General features: G+C 34.3%; 1 non-coding gene across 1 annotated transcript; it reads right to left on the reverse strand.

Annotated features, from left to right (window-relative positions):
- Positions 1 to 18,855: 18,855 nt before the first annotated feature.
- LOC121217092 (small nucleolar RNA R71) lies at positions 18,856 to 18,962 on the reverse strand. Its single transcript, XR_005913308.1, has one exon. It is a non-coding gene; the product is annotated as a small nucleolar RNA R71 (small nucleolar RNA).
- Between the last annotated feature and the right edge of the window lie 5,527 nt (positions 18,963 to 24,489).

Below are 24,489 nucleotides of genomic sequence, written 5' to 3' on the forward strand. Positions count from 1 at the left end.
TCTTTTCATGATCGAGTCTTGAGTCATCCTCTTCTGTCATGGAATCTTTAACAACATTATTCAACTAAGTTCCATTTCTAAAAGTGATTGCTTTGCAATGCTCCTTCCCTTGTGATCTTGAATTCTCAGTATCACTTGGCAAAGGTCCTTTTGGTATCAAATTTAAAGCATTTGCTATTTGCCCCTCTTGATTCTCAAGAGCTCGTAGGACGCAACTTGACTCTAAATTACGACATCACTCTTGGCCATAAATTATTTTAACAAGTCCTCAGTAGATAGTGATTATGATGATGGCTGACCTTGTTGGACATTTTGCCTCAACATAAGTTGAGCATAACCAAACAATGCATTGATGGCATTTTGTCTTGCAACATTATTTGAGTCCCCCGTACCTTGATTATTCCAACTAAAGTTTGGATGCTGCTTTCACCCTGGGTTATATGTGTTGGAATAAGGATTATTATTTTGGTTGAAATTACCCATGTAGTACATAGATGTTAGGTTTGCTGGGCATTCATCAAACACATGGTCTTTACCACAATAAACACATGCTAGCTCGACTAATTTCATCTCCTAAACTATAGTTGGCCTTTTCATTATCTTAACATATTAGTTAAAGAAGATACTTGGGTAGTCAATGAAGTGATTGCATCAAGTTCCATGCTGCCAGCAGCTCTCCCGCCAGTCCCAACTTGCGTGGTAGGATATTGGTAATCATTGTTGGCAATTTGTTCCAAAATCTCATACACTTCATTGTAAGATTTATCTAATAAAGTACCATTGGTAGAAGCATCAACTACCATCCTTGTAACACCCTCACCCGTATTCAATACAGGAATAGGGTTACAGAGCATTACCGAACTTACAACACTTTTAAACACACATTTCATATACAATTCGATTACAACCAATCATAGTGTCCCTTAAACGAGCCTACGAGGCCTTAAACATGCATTAGAAGTGGTTTAGGACTAAACTGATAACTCCAGAAACTTTTCCACACCTAGAAATTTTTTCTCAAAACAGGGGACACACGCCCGTGTGGCTAGGCCATGTGTCTCACACAACCACCAGGCATGCCCTTGTCACAGGCCGTGTGAACATTCGAAATAGGAGTACATGGCTGTGTCCCAGCTCGTGTCCTACCCTGTGTCCAAACAAGTGAGGGTACTGACTTGGGTCACACGGCCAACCACATGCCCGTGTGCCTTTCGAAGTGGCCACACACACCCGTGTACCAGGCCGTGCCAAACTTGTAGGGTATACTAACTTATGAAACACGGCCAAGTCACACGTTTGTGTGCTAGGCCGTGTGCCAATTAGGGGGTATACTGACTTGTGAGACACGGCTGATCACATGCCCGTGTGTGAGACCGTGTGGAGCATACTGACTTTATTTCAATTTCAATACCAAGGGACACACGGCCGTGTAACATGATTGTGTGTCACACACGACTGAGACACACGCCCGTGTCTCTGCTTGTGTGGACAAAAATAGGCTATTTACCAAGCCAATTTTTCTCCCAAATTTATGTTCACCTAAACAACAAAAATGGCACTAATCCATAATCTAAATAAACATGCAATTTAGCCACAATCAAGGCTAATTCATACCTTTTCTAACACTAGCAACCAATATGCTTATATCTCAAGTTTTACTCAACCAAAACATATTAAAATACATATATCAATCAACTAATTAAGCCTTTGCCTAACATATCTCATTTTGTACCAATACACAAGCATGATACCAATTCCCCAAACCTCATAATATGATCATTCACATATCCATCCATGAACTCAAAATCAACCATATGTGCACATATAAGTACATAACTAAATCCACCAAATTAAGCCAAATCTCATGGCTATATTTACAAACCAAATATATACATTTACAAGCCATTATAAATGGCCAAAATCATTATTAATCCATAATCAAAATGAATCAAGATACCTATACATACCATATACTTAAAATACCAAAGTTCAAAAGTACCAAGTGATAGGTGACAGTGTGAAACGATCTCCGACGATCCCCGATTCCGAGTTAGCTTCGATATCACTATAAAACACAAGAAAATACACAAAGTAAGCTATGAAGCTTAGTAAGCTCGTATAAATTAAACTCAACAAATCATATTACACAAATCAATAACTTGAACCATTTAACACGTAATTCATAGTCACAACAAGCTTCCCATATGCTTAATCATATACTTATATGCAAATTTATAACTTCTTCTAATTGAAACTCATACTTTCCATGTACATATCTGTACAAACTCGTAGCCAACTCAGACCTGATCGAAATATTGTTGAATACTCGATATCTCGTACACTAAGTGCCATTACATAGCCGAATCTATTTTAATCTCGCACGCTAAGTGCCATACATAGCCGAAGCTATCTCGAATCGCACACTAAGTGCCATACATAGCCAAAGCTATCTCGAATCGCACACTAAGTGCCATATATAGCCGAACCATTGTCAAACATAACTTTAATCTCGTATTCACAATTTATGCAATATCAAAGCATTTAAAACATAATTATAACAATGCTTATTACATACGAACTTACCTTGGATGTAAAAACAATAACGTGAGTCAACTAATTCGACACCTTGTTCTTCCCTCGATCTAAGTCCGTATTTCATTTTTCTTGATCTATAATATCAAATTCAACTCATTTAATCATCTATTTATTCAATTTTGTCCAAACTTTACTTTAAGGCATTTTTACACAATTGCCCCTAATATTTCACATCTTTTACAATTTAATCCTTATTTAAAAAAATCACAAATTCATGCAATTTAACCACAACCCATGCTAGCCAAATTTCTCTAGTACTCATATTAGCCCATATTTTTCATTTATTTCACAATTCAACCACTAAATTTACACATTTCTCAATTTAATCCCTATTTTGCATTTTCACTAAAAATTACTTAACAAAACTTGTTTAACTATCAACAAACATTCAAAATCTATCATCAATCATCAAAAATCATACATATTCATCAATGGAAAAATTCAAAATCTTTAAAAATTTTACAAATTAGTCCCTGAGCTAGCTGGACTAAGCTGCAATGATCTCAAAAACATAGAAATCATTAAAAATCGAGTCAAATCACTTGGCAATTGAGCTAATGAGTGACCAAACCCTAAAATGCTCTCCAAGATTTATTTTTCTTTCTCCAATCGGTTAAAGATGATGAATATGAACACCAAATTGTTTTTGTTTTAATCAATATAAGTTAATTATACTAATTACTATTTTAACCTTAATGAAAAACTATTAATATCATCCATTTAATGTCCAATATTGTCCACTTAATATTGTAATGGTCTAATTACAACATAAGGACCTCTAAATTAAGATTCCATAGATATTAGATACCTTTAGCTAATGGAACTCCACTTTCACAATTTACGCGATTTAGTCCTTTTTTATCAAATTGACCAATCAAACGATAATATTTCTTAACGAAATTTTCACACAATCACTCAATCATGCTGTAAACATTAAAATAATAATAAAATAAATATTTTGACCATAAATTTGTGGTCCCAAAACCACGGTTCAATTTAACTATAAACGGGTTGTTATAATCTTCGTATGTGCATTCAACCCATTAAAAAACATCTCCATCTGAGTCTAGTGCTGAAATCCATGCATCAAACATTTCTGAATTAACTATTTAAATTATTCTCAAGCTTCATATAGTGTTTCATCCTCTGATTACTGAAAAGATGTGATGTCATTTCTAAACTAGACATCCATATTTGGTGGATTATACCGTAGCAAAAACATCTGACAAAGATCATTACATGATGCCACTTTTCCCGACTGTAAAGCATTTAACCATGCTTTCGCATGATCTCTTAAAGAATATGGAAACAACTTAAGTTGTAGAGAATCTTTAGGAACACCCTGTTGTCTAAACGAGTCACAAACCTCTAGAAGAAGTCGTAAATGCTGTATTGGATCTTCAGTAGGTAGTCCACCAAACTATCCTATTGTTTGCAACATCTGAAACCTTAACGGTTTCAACTTAAATTGCTGAGCCTATATTTTTGGTTTGAATATCCTTAGATTTAGGTCATCCAAAATTGGAACAACATGCTCTCAAATTGGTCTGTGTCGATCATCTATCAACCTATGAACTGGAGGATTAACATCTTGACCATTTGAATTATCATTAAAACCAGAATCATTCTCGTTCCTAGCCATTTTTCACAGTTCTTTTGATTTCTAGGTCAAAAGGATACTCTTTGTTAGCAGGAATGCCACTTCTTATATACTGATGACAAACCTGTAACAATTAAATACAACTAAGTTAAATAAAGCTAATGGAACTAAGTAAAATAACAAAACCAAATTTCACCAAATTAATGATCCTTGACAACGGTGCCAAAAAACTTGTCAAGAGTGAATATGATATGCAAATTGTGCAAGTATACACGTCGAATCAAGTAATAAAGTGATTATCATTCCTATGAGGATCGGATTGAGGCACAAAGGGTGTCAAGTTATTGTAATAAAATTTAATGCTATGGTAAAGCTATGGTAAGTATGAAGTGGAAATTAAAATGAATAATGAAGTATGCAATATGTGAAATTAATGAATACTTGGAAGCTATGACAAAACGAGAGTAGAGATGTAATGGCAATTATGAGAATTACTATGGGAATATTATAATTGATCAAGTAAATAACTAAGAATGATATGGTAAAGATACAATGACAAAAAATAAAGGATATATGATGTAAATAACTAAGAATGATATGGTAAAGATACAACGACAAAGAATAAAGGATATATGATGTTGATTTTGAAGGTTCGGATTACTAAAAATCTACCCATACTGTCAATAATGCCTCGGCAAAATCATACTCAGTTTACTACTTAGAAGAGTCCTAAAATGGTCTACTTATTTCAAGAGCAAAAACTTCAAGTTACCTTGCCTATGTCTGTAGGCCTTAATATGGTACCCTGCATTGTTTTCCTTCTGTATAAATGTTGCTCCATGTCTAGAGTCTACTGCAAGTATTGATCGAGTAGTTTCTCATATCATTTAATTTTGATCCAACTAATCCAACCTTTTCAGAATTAAATTAGTTTATGGGCATGCTGCGTATTCGTCTATGTCTAGGGATTGCACGCATACAAAAAACAATTGATTGAAATAGTAAATTAATTCAGATATATGCTTTAACCATTAAAGAAAATAAAGGTTTCATCGTGTAATCCCAACATTATAAGATTTAGCTCATGGGTTGGCACATAAAATTCAAAACCAAAATAACATCCAACACCATATTCATCATTCAATTCACGGAAGAACAAAGTAAGAAATATGAAAGATTCGAGAAGATAGCTTCTACATGTCCAGTTCACACTCTAGTAGCACAATGTCTTACAATGGCTGGGAAGGACTACCTTTGTCTTCCTTTTTTCGTCACTGCTTAGCCATTCCTCCTTTTTCTTTTTATAGCTTTTTCCCTAGGGTAAATCCAACAAACCATGTTTATCTTCTCTTTTTAAATTCTTTTTTCAACAACCCAAGATTATCTTCTCCTCTTTTTAAATTCATTTTTCTAGGATAAACACCAACATCCAAGGATTATTTTCTCTTTTTTAGGCAGGTTTTTTCTTGTACAAGTATAGTTGGGCTGAAACTAGTATCGTTGAGTGTTGAATTGGTCTTCCTGGAATTGCCACGACATTTGTGCTAACAAAATGTCCAACCGTTTGCCCCAACAAACCTTCACTCATTTATTTCTCGTTCCTGCACCTGCCAAACCACCAAACATAGCCCTACCACAAGTAATTAAAAGTACCTAATATTTAAGCACAGTCCAAGCTCCTAATGAAATGATGCAAATACGAATGAAATGTCCTAAAATACAACTAAATGTACCTAAGTACAAGCAATTAGCTAGGTCTAAAGGCATGAAGTATAACTCCTTTCAAGAGTTATCATCGAGCCAAGGCAACTTGGCCTTTAAACATATCCTCTAGTTTGTCTAGAATTACTTTAGCAGTCTTACAACTCTCTAGTTGCTTATAAAAGGTGCTAGTCATACTTGCCAGCATGTAGCAATGAGCTATCTCATTAAACTCCTCCCACCATTTTCTGACCTCAACTTGAGTGGCCGGTGGGAATTTATTATCAAGAATTGTTTTTAGTTTCTCACAGCTTAAGAAAATCATGAGGTTCCTTTCCATTCCTTATAGTTATTTTCGTTCAATTTGTTCTCAGTAAGTATGCTTAGTAAAGGATTAGGTTCCTGATAAGTCTAAATTATATAGAGTTATTTAACATCTTTTTACTTAATATTTGAGCAAATTTTGAGTATATTGTTAGAAAATTATATGAATTTAATTCATATTAAGACATTGAACATGATTTTAGCAAGTTTGTAATTTTATTAATTTTTAGAGTTAATTTTGCATAAAATTAAGTTATATTGTTGCATGTTTAATAAAGTGCTTAATATATTACAGTGAGACCATGGAATTAAATGTCACACTAGAACAAATCATATGGACGGCTGGAGCATGATTGGGTTCAGAAAATTTACCTTGATTCAGTTGAAGTTTGCTGCTGAAAAGAAATCTAATTGTGTCCTAAATTGGGTCACAAAATCATCCATCAAGTGGAAGAGAAGTCCAAATTTGGCAAGCATATGAGCAACCCAAAATCAGCTTTTGGAAGATTTATTTGTAGGCCTTTCCAATTTGGAAAGAATAAAAAATTAGCTCCCAAATATTGCCCAAGAAACCGTCCAACCCCTAGCACAAATCAAGCTAGAATTAAGCAAGAAAATCAAGAAAAAAAAATCAGCCACTTTCCACATTTCATGGCCGGCCAAGACGGGGTGCATTTCAAGGGATCCCTCAAGCTATTTTTAGAAAACTCTCATATCAACCTTTTACTATAAATACCACATCTCATTCTCATATCCATCACTCATCAATAAATAAATCATTCATTTATTCATTCTCCACTTGTTCATTTTATAACGCCCCTAACCCTTCCCCATTGTCGGATTAGGGTCACGAGCATTACTAATGAATCAAATAATTAATTCAATCATAATCAACATATAAACTAACTAATAACATTATAATATGCAGGGGGTAGGTCACGAAAATCTAATACTTTCATGCTAGATTCATGTACATTCGAATAATAAATTATGCTATGCATTCTAAACTTGGTCTTCCACTGTTTACACTCTTATCACTATTTTTCCCTTCTAGAATGTTAGAATTCGAATACATATAAGGCTATTCCAATTATTAGCATCAAATTAGTAGTTCATACTTCGTCTACGATTATATTTTTAATTATCTTCGATGGTGTTAGTGGAATGCACTTAAAATAGTTCAAAAAATAGGCAGGGACTAATTTGAAATAATTCTGGAAGTTTAGGAAACAATTACAAAAATTTTAATTGCAGGGGTCACACGGCTGTGTGAGCATTTGAAGTAGGGACACATGACCGTGTCCCAGCTCGTGTTCGTGCCCGTGTAACTCACTAACTTGGGTCACATGGCCAAGCCGCACGCCCGTGTGCCAGACCATGTACCCTATCAAAATGGCCTCACACGCCTATGTGGTAGCCGTGTGTCTCACACGGCCAAGTCACACTCCCGTGTGTCTCACACGACCAAGTCACACTCCCGTGTGTCTAGTCGTGTGGACTTAAAATGTGCCTTAAATCACAAGTTTACCATTTCCTATTTATTTGGACACTAAGCAAGTCAATTGCTAATCATTTAACCTATACCAAACACGATTAAACATGCCCAAGATACACCAAATTTATCACCTAATATGCGTAACCAATGTACCCTCATTGGTACTGTAACACCTCCTAACCCCAAGCCGTCACCGGAATAGGGCTATGAGGTATTACCGAAATTATATACTAACATTTATACAAAACCGAGTCATAAGCTTTACATTCCAGATCAATTCTTATAAAATTTCATCTTAAAGTCCTTAATATGGGCCTACGGGGCCTAATATATGTTTTAGAAGTGATTCAGAACTAAACTGAAAACTTTAGAAATTTTTCCTTGAAGATAGGGGCACATGCCCGTGTGGCCTGCCCATGGGCAGATTCTGACTTTTCCACACGGCCTGGGCACACGCCCATGTGACTTGGCCGTGTGAAAACCTCATTTTTCACCATTTTTAGGCGTTTTCACATATCAAACACACCTAGATCATGCCCAAAACATTGACTTATAAAATGTTGATCAAATAACATTCATTTATCCATTTCCTGTACTTAAACACAACTATACACTAATAGAATCCATCAAATCATTTATTTTAAACCAAAACATGTATATTTCATTTTCAAACATAAAACATCACATTCAACATGCTTTGCATACTTAATCATTCACACAATTACATTATCAAATCAACTCCTATACATGCCATATAAACCAAAAAGTTGTTTAACAAAATCTACCGGAGTAAATCTGGATAGTGTGACCCTTGATGTAGATCCGATCCTCCGTATGTATATAAGTCAATCTACAAAACAAATCACATACACAAGTAAACTTATAGAAGCTTAGTAAGCTCATAAGCATAATAACACAAATCTTATTGAACACTGTACACAATTATATATGTATTAGTTAAACTATTTCATCCTGCAAATCACAACTTCATTAATAAACTCATTTGAATAATTTTCATGATGCAATTCACAAACTTAATTCTTTTGGGCCCATTTCTTATTTATTTCCATTGTCAAATTAGGGAACAATAATGGAATTGAGTGTTTCATTATCACATTGCCATAGTAAACTATGGACTTTCTCATTGTCACACATCACACACCGAAGCCATAGCCCTGTCATGGTCTTATATGGATCACATATCATACTGATGCCATATCCCAGATATGGTCTTATACGGAATCACATTATCACATTGTACCAATGCCATAGCCCAGCTATGGTCTTATACGGAAGTACATATCACATCTTTTCCGTCAATTCATTATGGTTATAAAATGAAAGCACTCAAAACCATTGTTCCAACAAATTTGTTCTTTTAGTCATACATGATTTATTAGTTAATGCAATTTGATAGTTTACATCTACAATAAAATACTTTAACAATCATAAGATTTTCATATCAAACATTGAAATTTTTGCCATATGAACTTACCTGGGCTAATTTGCAAAAGTCATAGAAATTCAATGACTATTCTTGAATTTTCTCCTTTCCACAATTCACTTCGTTTTCTTGATCTATAATTATAAAATCATTCCTTCATTAGCATCTATTTCAATTCCATTCTATTTCACAATTTATGCCCTTAATTTTCAAAATTACACAATTACCCAAACTTTTTAATTTTTACAATTTAGTCCCTGCTCAATTCATTCATAAATTAAACTAATTCCTTTCAAATATCATTTTATCTAAACTCTACAAACTATTTCACAGTCTTTGACATTCCAAGCTTCAACACAAAAACCTAATTCCAACAATTTTCACAATTAGGTCCTAAAATAAATTTCTATGCAAATCTCTTCATAAAATCATAATATAATGAAATTAAAACCTTAATTCCATGATAAATCATCATAAACTTTCAGTACTTATTCATGGAAACTTTCAAAATTACCCATGAATTCAAAAACTAATGAATTAAACAAGTGGACCTAGTTGTAAAAGTCTCGAAAACACAAAATTTACAAGAAATAATCAAGAATTGAGCTTACATGTAGTAAAAATATGAGAGACCAGCTTAAAAGAACCCTTCAATGGTGTTTTTGCTGGAGAGGATAAAGAAAAATGAAGAAAACTCTAGATTTTACCTAATATATCATATTTTACAATTTAATTTTTACCCTATTTCCAATTTTGCCCCTTGTTCACACTTGATTGTTATTTTTCCTGCACACTCATACGTCAAGCCCAACAATAGGTGTTTAATTCCCTATTTAGTCCTCCTTTAATTATTACTAGAGCTATTTAATCACATTTCACAATTTTGCACTTAATTCAATTTAGTCCTTTTTTACCCAATCGACTACCAAAACCTTAATATTTCTTGACGAAACTTTAATACTAACTTACTAACACTCCATGAATATTTCTAAAAATATTTATGGCCCAGTTCATGAATTTGAGGTCTCGATACCTGATTTTTATCTCTTTTAATCTACAAATTTCTTTTAATTCATAATTTCACTAATTCAAAATTATTTCTAAAACCACACTTAACTTTTACTTACTAATATCTAAACTCACATGTCAGATTTAGTGATCTCAAATCACTATTTCGATATCACTAAAATTTTGGGCCGTTACAACTCTCCCCCTTAGGAAATTTCATCCTCGAAATTTCGTACCTGAAAACAAATGCGGATACTGTGATCTCATAGATTCTTTCATCTCCCAGGTTGCCTCCTCCAATCCATGTCGATGCCATAACACTTTTACTAACGGTACTCGTTTATTCCATAGTTCTTTAACTTCCCAAGCTAATATTTTCACTGGTTCCTTCGAATATGTCATATCTGATTGTAGCTCTATCTCAGTATGAGAAATCACATGTGAAGACCATACTGTCTCAACATAGATACATGAAATACATTATGAATTTTCTCTAGTTCCGGAGCAAGGCCAATCTATAAGCTACTGGACCAATCCTCTCAGTGATCTCATATGGCCCAATAAATCGTGGACTAAGCTTTCCTTTTCTACCAAACCGTAGAATTTTCTTCCACGGAGAAACTTTCAAGAACACACGATCACCTACATTGAACTCTATATCTCTTCTTTTCAAATCTGCATAGGACTTCTGACGATTGGAAGTAGCTTCCAAACTTTCTTGAATAATCCGAACTTTCTCTTCAGTTTCCCGAATTAAATCCATTCCCACTAATTTCGATTCACTTAATTCTGACCAATACAACAGAGTTTTATATTTTCTTCCATACAAAGCTTCAAACGGTGCCATTTTGATACTAGCTTGATAACTATTATTATAAGCAAATCCAGCTAAAGGTAAATACCTTTCCCAACTACCACTGAACTCGAGTATACAACACCTCAACATATCTTCCAAAATCTGAATCACTCGTTCTGATTGCCCGTCAATCTGAGGAATGAAAAGCTGTACTAAATTTTAATTTGGTACCCAAAGCTTCCTGTAGTTTACTCCAAAATCTCGAAGTAAACCTCAGATCTCGATCTGAAATAATTGATGTCGGCACCCCATGTAATCTCACAATTTTTTACACATATAATTTCGCTAATGTGACCGGAATAAAATGCGCTGACCTAGTTAATCTGTCTACTATCACCCAAATTGAATCTTTCTTCTTCGGAGTCACGGGCAATCCAGATACAAAATCCATAGTCACATGTTCCCGCTTCATTCTGGAATCATTACAGGTTGTAATAAACCCGTGGGTGCTTGATGTTCTGCTTTTACTTATTGACAAATCAAGCATTTCGCTACAAATTCACAAATTTCTCGTTTCATCCCTGGCCACCAATACATTTTCTTCAAATCACAATACATCGTCGTACTGCCCGGATGAATCGAGTACATACTACTATGAGCCTCTGATAAGATATCATTCTTCAATTATGGATTATTCAGAACACAAATTCTATTGCGATAGTATAACATATCACCATTATCAATAGAGTACTCTAAGTTCATGTTGTCTTGAACCATTTTTTGTTTCAGCACCAACTTCGGATCTTCATCTTGCAACTCACGAATTTGTTGAAAGAATACTGGTTTTGCCTTTAATTTGGCTAACACAGAACCATCTTCATTAACAGACAAATATGAATTTAACGCCCGAAAAGCAAATAATGACGATCTTTGACTAAGTGCATCTGCCATTACATATGCCTTACCCGGATGATAATCAATGACAAGATCGTAATCTTTCAATAACTCTAACCATCGCCTCTGTCTCAAGTTCTGCTCTTTCTACGACATTAAATATTTCAAACTTTTATGGTCTATATACACATAACATTTCTCCCCATATAGGTAGTGTCTCTAAATTTTTAGAGCAAATACTATAGCAGTTAGCTCAAGATCATGTGTAGGATAGTTCCTCTCATGTGGTTTCAACTGCTGAGAAGCATATGCTACAACCTTTCCTGACTGCATCAGTACACAACCTAAACCATTCAGAGAGGCATCACTATATACTACATACGGCACATCTGATTCAGGCTGAGTCAACACTAGGGCCATTGTCAACCTTTTCTTTTACTGCTCAAAACTTCGTTGGCATTCTTTCGACCATACAAATTCAACATTCTTCTGTAGTAACTGGGTCATTGGTGAAGCAATCATTGAAAAATCATTCACAAATTAACGGTAGTAACTAGCTAACCCAAGAAAACTTCGTACTTCCGTAACATTCTTTGGAGTTTTCCAATTAATTACTGCTGACACCTTGTTTGGATCTACTCGTATACCATCAGCTGACACAATGTGACCCAAGAATTCCACTTCATGAAGCCAAAATTCACATTTGCTGAATTTTGCATATAACTGCTTTTCCCTCAAAATCTGTAATACAATTCTCAAGTGTTGAGCATGTTCAGATTCTATTCTTGAATAAATCAGTATATCATCAATAAACACTACCACAAATTTATCCAGGTAAGACTGAAAAATTCGATTCATTAAATCCATAAAAGCAGCAGGAGCATTTTTCAAACAGAATGGCATAACTAAGAACTCATAGTGACATACCGAGTTCTAAAAGCTGTTTTCGGTACATCACATTCCTTTACCTTTAACTGATAATACTCAGATCTGAGATCTATCTTTGAAAACACCGCAGCATCCTTAAGTTGATCGAATCATATCAGCAGGTACGATTTGCTCTGCAATTTTTCTCTTATCCCTCATAATTTCACCCAAATACTTCTTGATGGAATATAGTATCTCCCTTGTAGTTGCACTTTGCCCTTCACGCAACAATTTGCTGCGTGCAATCCAGATTGCCCACAACCCATAGCAAAACAATCGACAAAGGTACATTAACCTAATTTCAGAAAAACTGTTTACCCATTTTGCCATTTGAGTCATTTGGATCTGTGTACATTGTGTGAACCCTAACTGTTGTAGATCTCCTTTGTATGCAGACACTCTTGAAAAAGATCTTTAACTATTTCCACACCATTGTGGTAGCGGGGACAGCTCATAGAGTTCATCAAGCTCTTGCAATATAGGTTTGCATAAGTAGGTACATAATTGTTCATAATCCTCCATGTTGTAATTTTTATTTAGGAGGGTAGATCAATATTCTAGAGCCTTTTGTATAAGTTGGAGTAAGGGTAGAAATTCTATAAGGGTTATGTATCAACCATTTGTAAGAACTTCAGACTATATATTCCCCCTAGCTTCACCACTCCAAGCACGAACATCCTTTTGTAGAACAAGGGGTGAATGGCTAAAATCTGCTAAGCATTATCAACATCAAAGGTAGAATTGATTAAATGCTCCTTCAAATTATTTGTTTGCCGATATATTAAATCTATCACTCTTTGAATAGAATCATCTTGTATGGGATTTTGAATTCATTGATTTTGATTTCTAGGTATCCATGCATCTGCCCTCACTGAGACCTTAATACTCAAACCAATTCTCCAGCACATTTTAGCCTCCAAAATGCCCTTGGTGGCCCATATGCTTCTCTAAGTATAGGAAGGTAGTCGTCCTAAACTTGACTTAATAAAGCTAGTATTTGGAAAATATTTCACTTTTAGAGTATGTACTGATAAGGAATCTGGATAATGAAGCAACCTACATCCTTGTTTGGCAAGTAGGCTAAATTTAATTGAGATAAAGAGTGAAAACCTAGGCCATTGTAACTTTTCAATTCACATAATTGATTCCATGTACACTAAAGAATACCACGCTTTTTACTACTTTGATGCCGCCAAAATTGACTAATAATACTTTCAAATTCAAAACAAAGCGCTTTTGGTAATAAAAAACATAACATAGATACCTCTTTGCCTTCCTGTTAAAGATGTCGAATACTCCATCCCAAAATTTTTGCTCGCATCCTATCCTTAAGACACTGAAAAGCTTTTCTTTTACCATATTTGACAATGTTTGGTAGCTTAGGTACTTCTCTGGTATTGTAGAAATCCGTATGTTCATGATTTGGGAAACCACATTTTTACTCACGTTTGTAGTGTTCGAGCTAAAAAATGCTGTGGATTTCTCAAAATTGATGCACTGCCCAGAAATGTCTTCATACTCCCTTAGGATTCCTTTTAGAGCATTAGCACCCTCATGTGTCGCCTCCCCAAAGAGTAAGCAATTGTCTGCAAACATTAAGTGAGTAATTCGTGGCCCCTTTCTACAAACATTCGCACCCCTTATCAATCGTTCCTAATTTGCAAGTTTCATTAGCGTTGAAATCCCTTCTTCGTAAAACAAGAACAAATAGGGGCTCAAAGGGTCACCTTGTCTCAATCCTCTTTCCACTTTAAAAGTTCCACTAGCCTGCCCATTTAGAATAACAGCATAGGATACTAAGTTAATACATCTCATTATGAAATTCACCCAAGAATCCACAAAACCCATTACTCTTATCATTAGCTCAATAAAAGGCCATTCTACTCGATTGTAGGTTTTGCTCATATCGAGCTTCAAAGCCATCTACCCTTTCCTTCCAATTCTCTTATTTTTAAGCATGTGAAGTACCTCATAGGCTAAAAGACCATTATCCGTAATGAGACGCCCTGGTACAAAGGCACTTTGTGCCTCATCTATATACGATTCCAACATATTTTGCAAACGGTTTGCTTTTGTTTTTGCAATAATCTTGTAAAACACCATACAAAGGCTAATTGGCCTGAAATCTTTCAAGTTGGTGGGGCTGCAAATCTTCAAAAATTCTAACACTATCGTATTCTATTAACACTATTCTCGTCCTAGGGGTTTTAAAGATGTTACATTTCTCACCCCAAAAGAAATTTTATCCTCGAAATTTACCCAACTTGAAGTGTTGAAGTTATTTATTTCTTCCTGATTACAACTTCTCCATACACTTTCACTAAATAAATTCATTTATCTCTTCCAGATTGTATCTAGTATCTTTTCTCTTAAGATCTACTGAGAAATTTTTCTATAAAAAATACCTTTAAATGATCTTTGATCAATTTCAATTTTTTTTTTTTAAATTTATTCCTAGATTGATATTGTCCTTACATTCTTTCCTTGTATTACATGTCACTAAAATTACTTTATTGTAACAAATTACTTGTTTCTAATTTCTTTAATCTCTTGAATATATATCATACTTGATCCTTCTAATTCACATAATCTTCTTTCTTTCATTTCTTCACGATATCATTTACTTATATATATTTAATTCATTAGTGGTATGTAACCTTCATGTCATTCTTCAATGTCACACCACAAAATTTTCTAATCTGTATTTTGGATGGTTTACCAAGAGAGTTTGGTGTTGACTGGCATGTGAGTGGGTCAAATTCACGAGAATTGACTTGTTTCATTTTGGCATATTCCTTTGCGGATTGTTCCAACATCCTGTAAATTCCTATTTTGCATTTGGAAAACTCTTCCATTGTGAACTCGCTAGTGGCGAGTTCAATTTTTGCAAACATGTTCATTCATTTTAGTACCCACAATAGGTGGGACACGTAGAGGAAGCATGTCAAGTCATATGTAGGAAATATGTCATTTTGCATGACACCTGGAGAGCCTTGATGATTATGTCTGATTAAGGGAATTGTGTTTGATTTAAAACACTTGATTTCTAATAAACTCAAAAACTTGAAATAATTGGAGGGCTAAATCAAAAGAGACTACAAGTTGGCGGCCTATATTGGAAGAAACGAGAAAGCTGGAAACTGAATAGGGCATGGTTGGGAACCAAACCTAGTTCGATTAGAATGGAACCAACCAGTTCCTTAGTAGGAAACATAATAATTAGTTATAGGCAATTCTCATAAGGTTGGCAATAGTTCGTGAAGGACTATAAATAGCTATCAATGGCTTCCTAGGGATGATTTTTCTTCTCGACTTTGTTTCATTTTCTTTTTTTCACCTTTTTCGGTAGCTTGAAGAAAGAATAGCCATGAAAGGTCCTGTATGGAGCAGACTTTATCAAGAGGGAGATGGAAAAGTAAGAAGCCAGCAAGCTAGTAAGGTTCTTAGCCTTTTTGTATGCGTAAGAATAGGTAAATAAGGTTGCGAACCTTCAGAACCATTTTAGGGGTTTTGAATGTGTATGAAAGTTTAAGCTTTTAAGATGAAGTGTAAGTTTAACCAGTAGAATTTTTGTTGTAATGCTTAGCTACCAGGAGAATAGAAGCTCTGGTGTTCTAGAAAGCTAAGTTATAGGAACTGTGAAGATTCAGGTGAGTTTTAGACTCCAAACCTACTGTTATGATCTATATTGTTTGAGTATACCATGTTTGCATAAACATTAAAATGATTATATGTGCATGCATTGCATGACTGTGGGAAAAACCTCAATGGGATAGATGAAGTTAGGATGGGAAATGAGGAGTGACCCTGTTAATTACTGTCATGGGTGAAACTCTAGGCCTTATGGAGGGAACACTACGGTATTCAAGTATTAATGCTAGGTGGTGTAAAGGAGGTAATGGGAGAGGATTTAGGAACTAACATCATAGAAAGGTATTTATTATAGTGACAGTATCCACTGGTCATTTGGGGTGACACTATAATAACAGTATATGGTGAAAGACTATAGATGAAAGATACTATGACAATCTAGTATGAGGTACGTAGTGTAATACCATGGATTAAAGACACCATGGCAACATGGTACACAATATAATGTATACGGTGTAAGACCATAGATGAAAGATGCTTTGGTAGTCAGGTATAATGAGCAAGACCATGGATGAAAGACTCCACAACATTATATGATAGTACGCCAGGATGGCAGATCAGTGTAAGACTATCAATGAAAGACTTCAGGGCATCCATAAAACATAGATAGTCCACTAGGATAGTAAACACAAAATAGAGATAGTCTACTAGGACAGTAAACATAGATAGTCCCCCAAGACAGTAAATATGAGTTAAGTCCATCGGGACAATAAACACGGGGTAAACCTGTTGGGGTGTAAGAAATGAGGTGAGAAGGGTATAAGACCATAGCTCGGCTACGACAACCCATAGAGACTTCCAGGACCACAAGTGTGGGGTATATTGCTAGTGTGTAAAGTTTGAGAAACCACGCGGGCAGAAGAAGAGTTAATAGAAAGTGTAAGTATAGAAAACGAATCATGAAGAATCCACCAAAAATTATGAAAACGGTAAGGATAGAGGGGAAAGCCGGCCAAGCATGAGTGAAGACCCAACAAGAATTAGAGGAAGATGGGTTGTTCAAGAGCTAGCCTAATTATGAAGATGTAAAAGGGAAAACTATTCGAGGGTTGCAAGCAAGGATCCGTTATGATGAGCCATGTAAACTCTAAATTATATAGAGTTTTTATAGCTACTCATAACTAATGGACACGATATTTGGAAGATGTATGCTTAATTTATATCTTAATAAGAATAAATTAGGGGTTTGTAATAAAATAAGAGAACTTATTTCCTTGCATAACTTTAGGTTTATGTGATTAATTATTTCAAACTTAATCCGTCCCTGTTACTTCACATAAATACTAAGGAAACCTTAGTTAAATTATGACATTGGTTTATGCATATTTTTATAAGTATAAGATTCAATTGAACTTATATAAGATTCCCAGTTAATGAAAGATGAAGTTGCCATAGAATATTTTTAGAACATTGTAATGCATGATGAAAAATGAATTGAGTCAAAAGTTGTAGTTATTCTAGCTTATTCATGTCATTGTTATTAATTCATGAAAATCGTTGCTAAACCATCACCTTACATTGCATTTCATTTTCATTTTCATTTAGGTTAACTTTCATTTAACTAAATTAATTTAACACCTATCAATCAAAATTATTGTGTTTTTCTTAACCAAATTGTGAATAGTTATTTTTACAAGTCTCGATTTAAATGCAATCCCTGTGGAAATGACAACTCTTATACTTACTTATTACTTGATAAAAACCATGAATACTTACACAAACCTATTCGTTACATGTTTTTGGCACCGTTGTCGGGGACTGTTAATTTAATCATTATTTGTGAAATTATTTCTTGCAATTTGGTTTATTCATTTTTAATTAATTAATTAATTAATAATTATTTTTTGTGATTTCTTTTCAGGTGTTTATGAGCATAGATCAAATAATTGATTTACTTCCTGCAGACCATGAAATCGAGTGGACATTTTGACAAAAAAGATGAGAAAGATTAGCCTAAAGACAAGCAACAAAATGGACCTTGAAAATCAAAATGATGTTCAAGGGAATGGAGTAGCTAATGTTCATAATTCAATCCTTATTACTGATGATAGGGATCGAGCTATAAGATAGTATGCTGTGCCCCTTTTTAATGAGTTAAATCTGGGAATTAGGAGACGGAGATTAAGACACCACAGGTTGAATTGAAGCATGTGATGTTTTAGATGCTTCAAACAATAGGCCAATTTAGTGGAATGCCCACAAAGGAACTACACCTTTACCTTTGATTATACATAGAAGTGAGTGATTCCTTCAAGATAGCTGGTGTAACTGAAGAAGCATTGAGGTTGAAGTTGTTTCCATGCTCGTTAGAAGATAGAGCACGAGCATGGCTTAATTCGTTGCCACCTAATTCAATTTTTACTTGGCAATAATTAGTTGAATACTTTTTGGTAAAGTATTTCCTACCTAGCAAAAATGCTAAGTTATGGAATGAGATCACCACTTTTCAATAAATAAATGATGAATCCTTATACGAGGCTTGGGAAAGATTCAATGAGTTACTTCGTAGATGCCCTCAACATGAGATTCCACATTTCATCCAATTGGAGATATTTTATAATGGTCTCAACACACACACAAGGTTGGTGGTAGACGCTTCTACGAATGGTGCTCTCTTATTGAAGTCTTATAATAAAGTTTACGAGATCATTGAGAGAATAGACAGTAACAATTACTAGTGGTCGAAAATTTTAGTAAGTCTAGGGAGAGGAGTAGTTAGAGTGCATGAAGTATATGCCCTTACTTCACTCTCAGCTCATATGTCTTCTATCTCTTCAATGTTGAAACAATTTACTACTAACGATTTAAATCATGTTGCAGCTCAACCACCAAGTCACTTTGATGTTATTTCTTGCATATACTATAGGGATGGTCATTCTTTCGAGAATTGTCTATCAAATCCCAAATCTATTTACTATGTAGGGAATCAACACTAAAAGAGAAGTGGACAAGGACCACAATCTAACTTCTATAATCTTTCACGACGAAACCATTCAAAATTTTTCTAAAGAAACCAAGAAACTGGACCAAACAACACTGACATACAACATATACCAAATCAACCTCAAGGGTTCAATCAACAAGTTTAGAAGGCACAACAAGCTAAACCGTCTAATAATTTGTAGAATTTATTGAAGGCATACATGGATAAGAGTGACGCATTAATCCAAAGTCAAGCAACAACACTGAAAAATTTAGAGACCTAAGTAGGTCAGTTAGTTACGGAGCTTCATAATAGATCGCAAGGACACAAAAAATCCAAGGAATTTGGGTAAAAGGCACTGCAAGGTAGTTGCTTTATGAAATGGTAAGACTTTGGAACCCAAGGTAGTTAAGATTAAAGAAGAACCTGCCAAGAAAGAGAAAAGTCAACTGACAATCAGAAGAGCCAAATTTTACAAAGTCTAAAGAGATAAAATCTAAACTAGTGAATTATGATAAGCTAACACCCTCTTCAGATGCAAATACAATTCCTAAAAAAAGTTGTCCAATTCAAGCTAAAGTTCTAGCACCTCCGTATTCACAAAGGCTCAAGCAACAGAAACATGAGGTGTATTCAAGAAGTTTTTGGATGTTTTAAAGCAGCTTCACATCAATTTACCATTGGTAGAAGCTTTAAAACAAATGCCCAGTTATGTCAAGTTCTAAACCGTAGCATTAACGAAGAAGTGTAGTGCGTTCCTATAGAACAAGCTACCTCTGAAAATAAAGGACCCTGAAAGCTTTACTATACCTTATAATATTGGAGAATCTTACTTTGGTAAAGCTTTATGCAATCTTGGAGTAAGCATCAACTTGATTGCCAAGACTATTTTTAATATGTTAGGAACAGGTGAAGTAGGACCTACAACTGTGACACTTCAACTGGCTAATCGTTCTTTATCATACCTAGAAAGAAAGATTGAGGATGTCCTAGTACATGTAGATAAGTTTATTTTTCCTGCTGATTCTATTATCTTAGATTCTGAAGTAGATAAGGAAGTGTTGATCATCTTGGGGAGACGCACAGATGTGTTTCCTGAAGAACTACTGGGATTACTACTGGAATGTGAGGTCAAATTTGTTATTGATCTGATACCTGGGATGGCAACAAAATCAATTCCACTGTATAGAATGGCACTAGTTGACTTGAAATAACTTAAAGCAAAGTTACAAGACTTGTTAGACGGAGGTTTCATTCAGTCGAGTGTATCTCCTTGGGGTGTGCCAGTATTGTTTGTGAAAAGGAAAGATGGGTCATTGATATTATGCATTGATTATAGACAGCTGAATAAGGTAAAAATAAAGAATAAATATCATTCACCTTATATTAATTAATTATTTGATCAATTGAAGGGTGCAACTGTGTTTTCTAAGATAGATTTCAGATCGAGATATTACCAAATTACCATATGCAATTGAACTCGATACGATCACTATGAATTTTTGGTATTGCCTTTTAGATTAACAAATGTTCATACTGCTTTCATAGATTTGATGAATCGATTTTTTCAGCATCATTTGGATAGATCTATAGTTATGTTTATTGATGATATACTGAAATATTCAAAAATAGAATTTGAGCATGCTTAGCATTTGAGAACTGTATTCTAGATTCTGCATGAGAAACAGTTGTATTTAAAATTCAGTAAATGTGAGTTCTGGCTTAGAGAGGTTGGATTTCTCGGGCACGTGATTTCTGCAGAAAGGATTCGTGTTGATCTGAGCAAGATATCTATCATTGTCAATGGGAAAGCTCCGAAAAATGTTTCTAAGGTACAAAGCTTTCTAGGATTAATAGGTTATTATCGGTATTTTATTAAAAAAATTGTATAATAGCTTCACTGATGACCAAGTTGTTATAGAAGAATGTTCAGTTTGTTTGGCTAAATGAATGCCAACAGAGTTTTGACCAATTGAAAAAGATGTTGACAGAAGCTCAATTACTAACACAGCTTGAATCTGGAGAAGAATTTGTTGTTTATAGTGATGCGTCACTCAGTGGACTAGGTTGTGTGTTAATGCAAGACGGGAAAGTAATAGCATATGATTCTCATTAGTTAAAGCCACATAAGAGGAATTATTCGACTCATGATTCAGAGTTAGCCATTTTTACATTATTACCTCTATAGTGAAAAGTGTCACAAATTTACAGATCATAAAAGCCTAAAGTACTTGATTACTAAAAAAGACTGAATTTGAGACAGCGACAGTGGCTAGAGTTACTAAAAGATTATGATATGGTAATTGATTATCATCCCAGGAAAGCTAATGTTTTTGTAGATGCATTAAGTTGGAAGTCCTTATTTACTTTGAGAGCATTAAATGTTCACTTGACACTCGAGGTTAATGGTTCTGTTTTAGCATAATTGAGGACTAGACTATTATTTCTTCAGTGAATTCGAAAGTTGCATGATGATGACCTGAAGCTATTAGGTAAATGAGAGAAAATCCAGAATGATTCGTCTATAGGATTTACAATGGATACTGATTGTATGATGTATTTTTGTAATAGGTTCTGTGTTCCAAATTATCCAGAGTTAAAACGAGACATTTTATCAGAGGCTCACAGCAGTACATACTCCATTCATCCGGGTAGTACTAAGATGACTAATTATTTGAAACGAATGTATTGGTGGCCAGGTATGAAATGCAAGATTTCCAAGTTTGTAGCTAAGTGTCTTATTTGTTAGCAGATAAAGGCCGAACATTAGGTACTGTCGGGATTACTACAGCCTGTCATGATTCCTAAATGGAAATGGGAGTGAGTTACGATGAATTTTGAGTTTAGATTTCCTGTATCACCGAGAAAGAAAGATTCAATCTGGGTTATTATTGACACATTTACAAAGTCTGCTCATTTTGCTCCAATAAGAACTGATTATTCGCTCGAGAAACTAGTCGAGTTATATGTGTTAGAGATTGTCAGATTGCATGGAGTGCCTTTGTCTATTATTTCTGATAGAGATCTGAGGTTTATCTTGAGATTTTAGGGTAAAATCCACAAGGCTTTAGGCACTAAACTTAATTTTAGCACAATGTTTCATCCACAGACAGACGGGCAATCAGAACGGGTAATACAAATTCTGGAGGATATGTTATGATGTTGCATCTTCAAGTTTGAAGGTAGCTGGGAAAAGTATTTACCATTGGCAGAATTCGCCTATAATAATAGTTACCAATCAAACATTAAAATGGCATCACTTGAGGCTTTATATGGGAGGAAATGTGGGACACCGCTTTACTGGTCAGAGTTGAGTGAATCTATATTAGTTCGTACAAACTTGATTCATGAGACTAAACACAAGCTATGTATAATTCATGATTGCTTGAAAGTAACGTCAGATCGTCAGAAATCATACGCAGACTTGAAAAGAAAAGATATAGATTTTGCTATTGGTGATAAAGTGTTTTTAAAAGTCTCACCGTGGAAGAAAGTACTTCGGTTTAGTATAAAAGGAAAACTGAATGCGAGGTTCATCGGGCCGTATGAGATTATTGAAATAGTCAATCTTGTAGCTTACAGTTTAGTTATATCTTCAGAACTTGAAAAGATTCAAAATGTTTTTCATGTTTCAATGCTAAGATGGCATAGGTCAAATCATTCACTTGTAATTACTCCAAGTGAAGTTGAATTATAACCGAATTTTTCATAACTAATTAGAATTTTGGCACAGTAAAAGAACTTCAGAATAAAAGCATAACATTAGTAAAAGTTTTATGGAATTGGCATGGGTCAAGAAAGGTACCTGGAAACTGAGGAATCGATGAAATCACAGTACCTAAATGTATTCACTGGTAATAATTTCGAGGAAGAAATTTCCTAAAAAGGGAGAGTTATAACAACCTATTTTCCAATGATGTCAAAAATAATAGTTCTGGGACCACAACTCTGAAGTGTCAGCCCGTAAATATTAATTATTTAATATTTATAGGGTCATTATTTTTGTACTAAAATTTAGTTAAGAAATTTTATCATTTAGAAAGTTAGTTAAGTAAAAAAGAGTAAATCGTAAAAGTTGAAAACGTTGATTGCTAATAGTTAAGGTTGTCAAATAGATATAAAAAGGTAAATTAAAGGAATTGAATGGTAATTAAACTATCACTAACTATAGTGGACGATAATGGGCTTGAAATTGTGAATGTTAGATGTAAATTAAAAGGTAAATTTGTAATTACGTTAATAAGTGTAATTTAAACAAAACATAATGGAAATTCAATTATCATCTTTTTCTTTCAACCTTTCCAAATCGATAAACCATTGAAGAGGAGAGGAAATTTCAGCCAAGCTAGGTCTCTTCGATTGTGTAGGTAAATATTGCTCGTTTTTAGTGATTTTTATGTTTTCAAGCTTGCATTAGCTTGATCTACTTAACCCGGGGACTAATTTGTAAAACTGCCAAAAGTTATGGATTATGCCATTGATGAGCTTAGTGTATTCTTGAAGTTTTATAATAGATTATTATGCTTGGTTGTTAAATAGGACTATTTTGTAAAGTAGTTTTTGATAATTTTAATGTTTAAGGACTAAAATGTAAAAATAGTAAAATTACTTGTACTTGCTGTGAAATAATAGTAGATAGGGACTGTAGTGAGGTCCTAGATGGTTCGGGTAAGCTCGGATCTAGTTAAAATTGGTTAAATTGCAAGTTTTGAACTTAGGGATAAAATTGCACAAAAGGTAAAATGTTTGGGGTAATTATGTAAAAAAGTATAAAAGGATTTATTAGCATAAAACGAGTTAATTTTGCTATCAAATTTGGTTAATTGAATGGAATTATTATTCTAGATCAAGAACGAGTTGAAAATCAAGGAAAAGATAAAGTTACTGAATAGTCCCTAAACTTTTGTCATTACTACAGTTTAACCTGGTAGGTTCATTCGGTTTAATTTTGTTTAACTCGAAATGTTTTGAATTCTAAATTGCTATTGAATGTCTAGTTAAGCATCTGATGTTAAAGTGATAAAAATTAAAGTTATGAATTATATACAACACAGATTAGAAATGTGATATTGTAACACCCCAAATTTCGGGGTTAAAAGTTTTGAGATTTATAGGTAGGATCAATGGCTAG

Source organism: Gossypium hirsutum, chromosome A02 (genome assembly GCF_007990345.1).
Source record: "Gossypium hirsutum isolate 1008001.06 chromosome A02, Gossypium_hirsutum_v2.1, whole genome shotgun sequence".
NCBI lineage: Eukaryota > Viridiplantae > Streptophyta > Magnoliopsida > Malvales > Malvaceae > Gossypium > Gossypium hirsutum.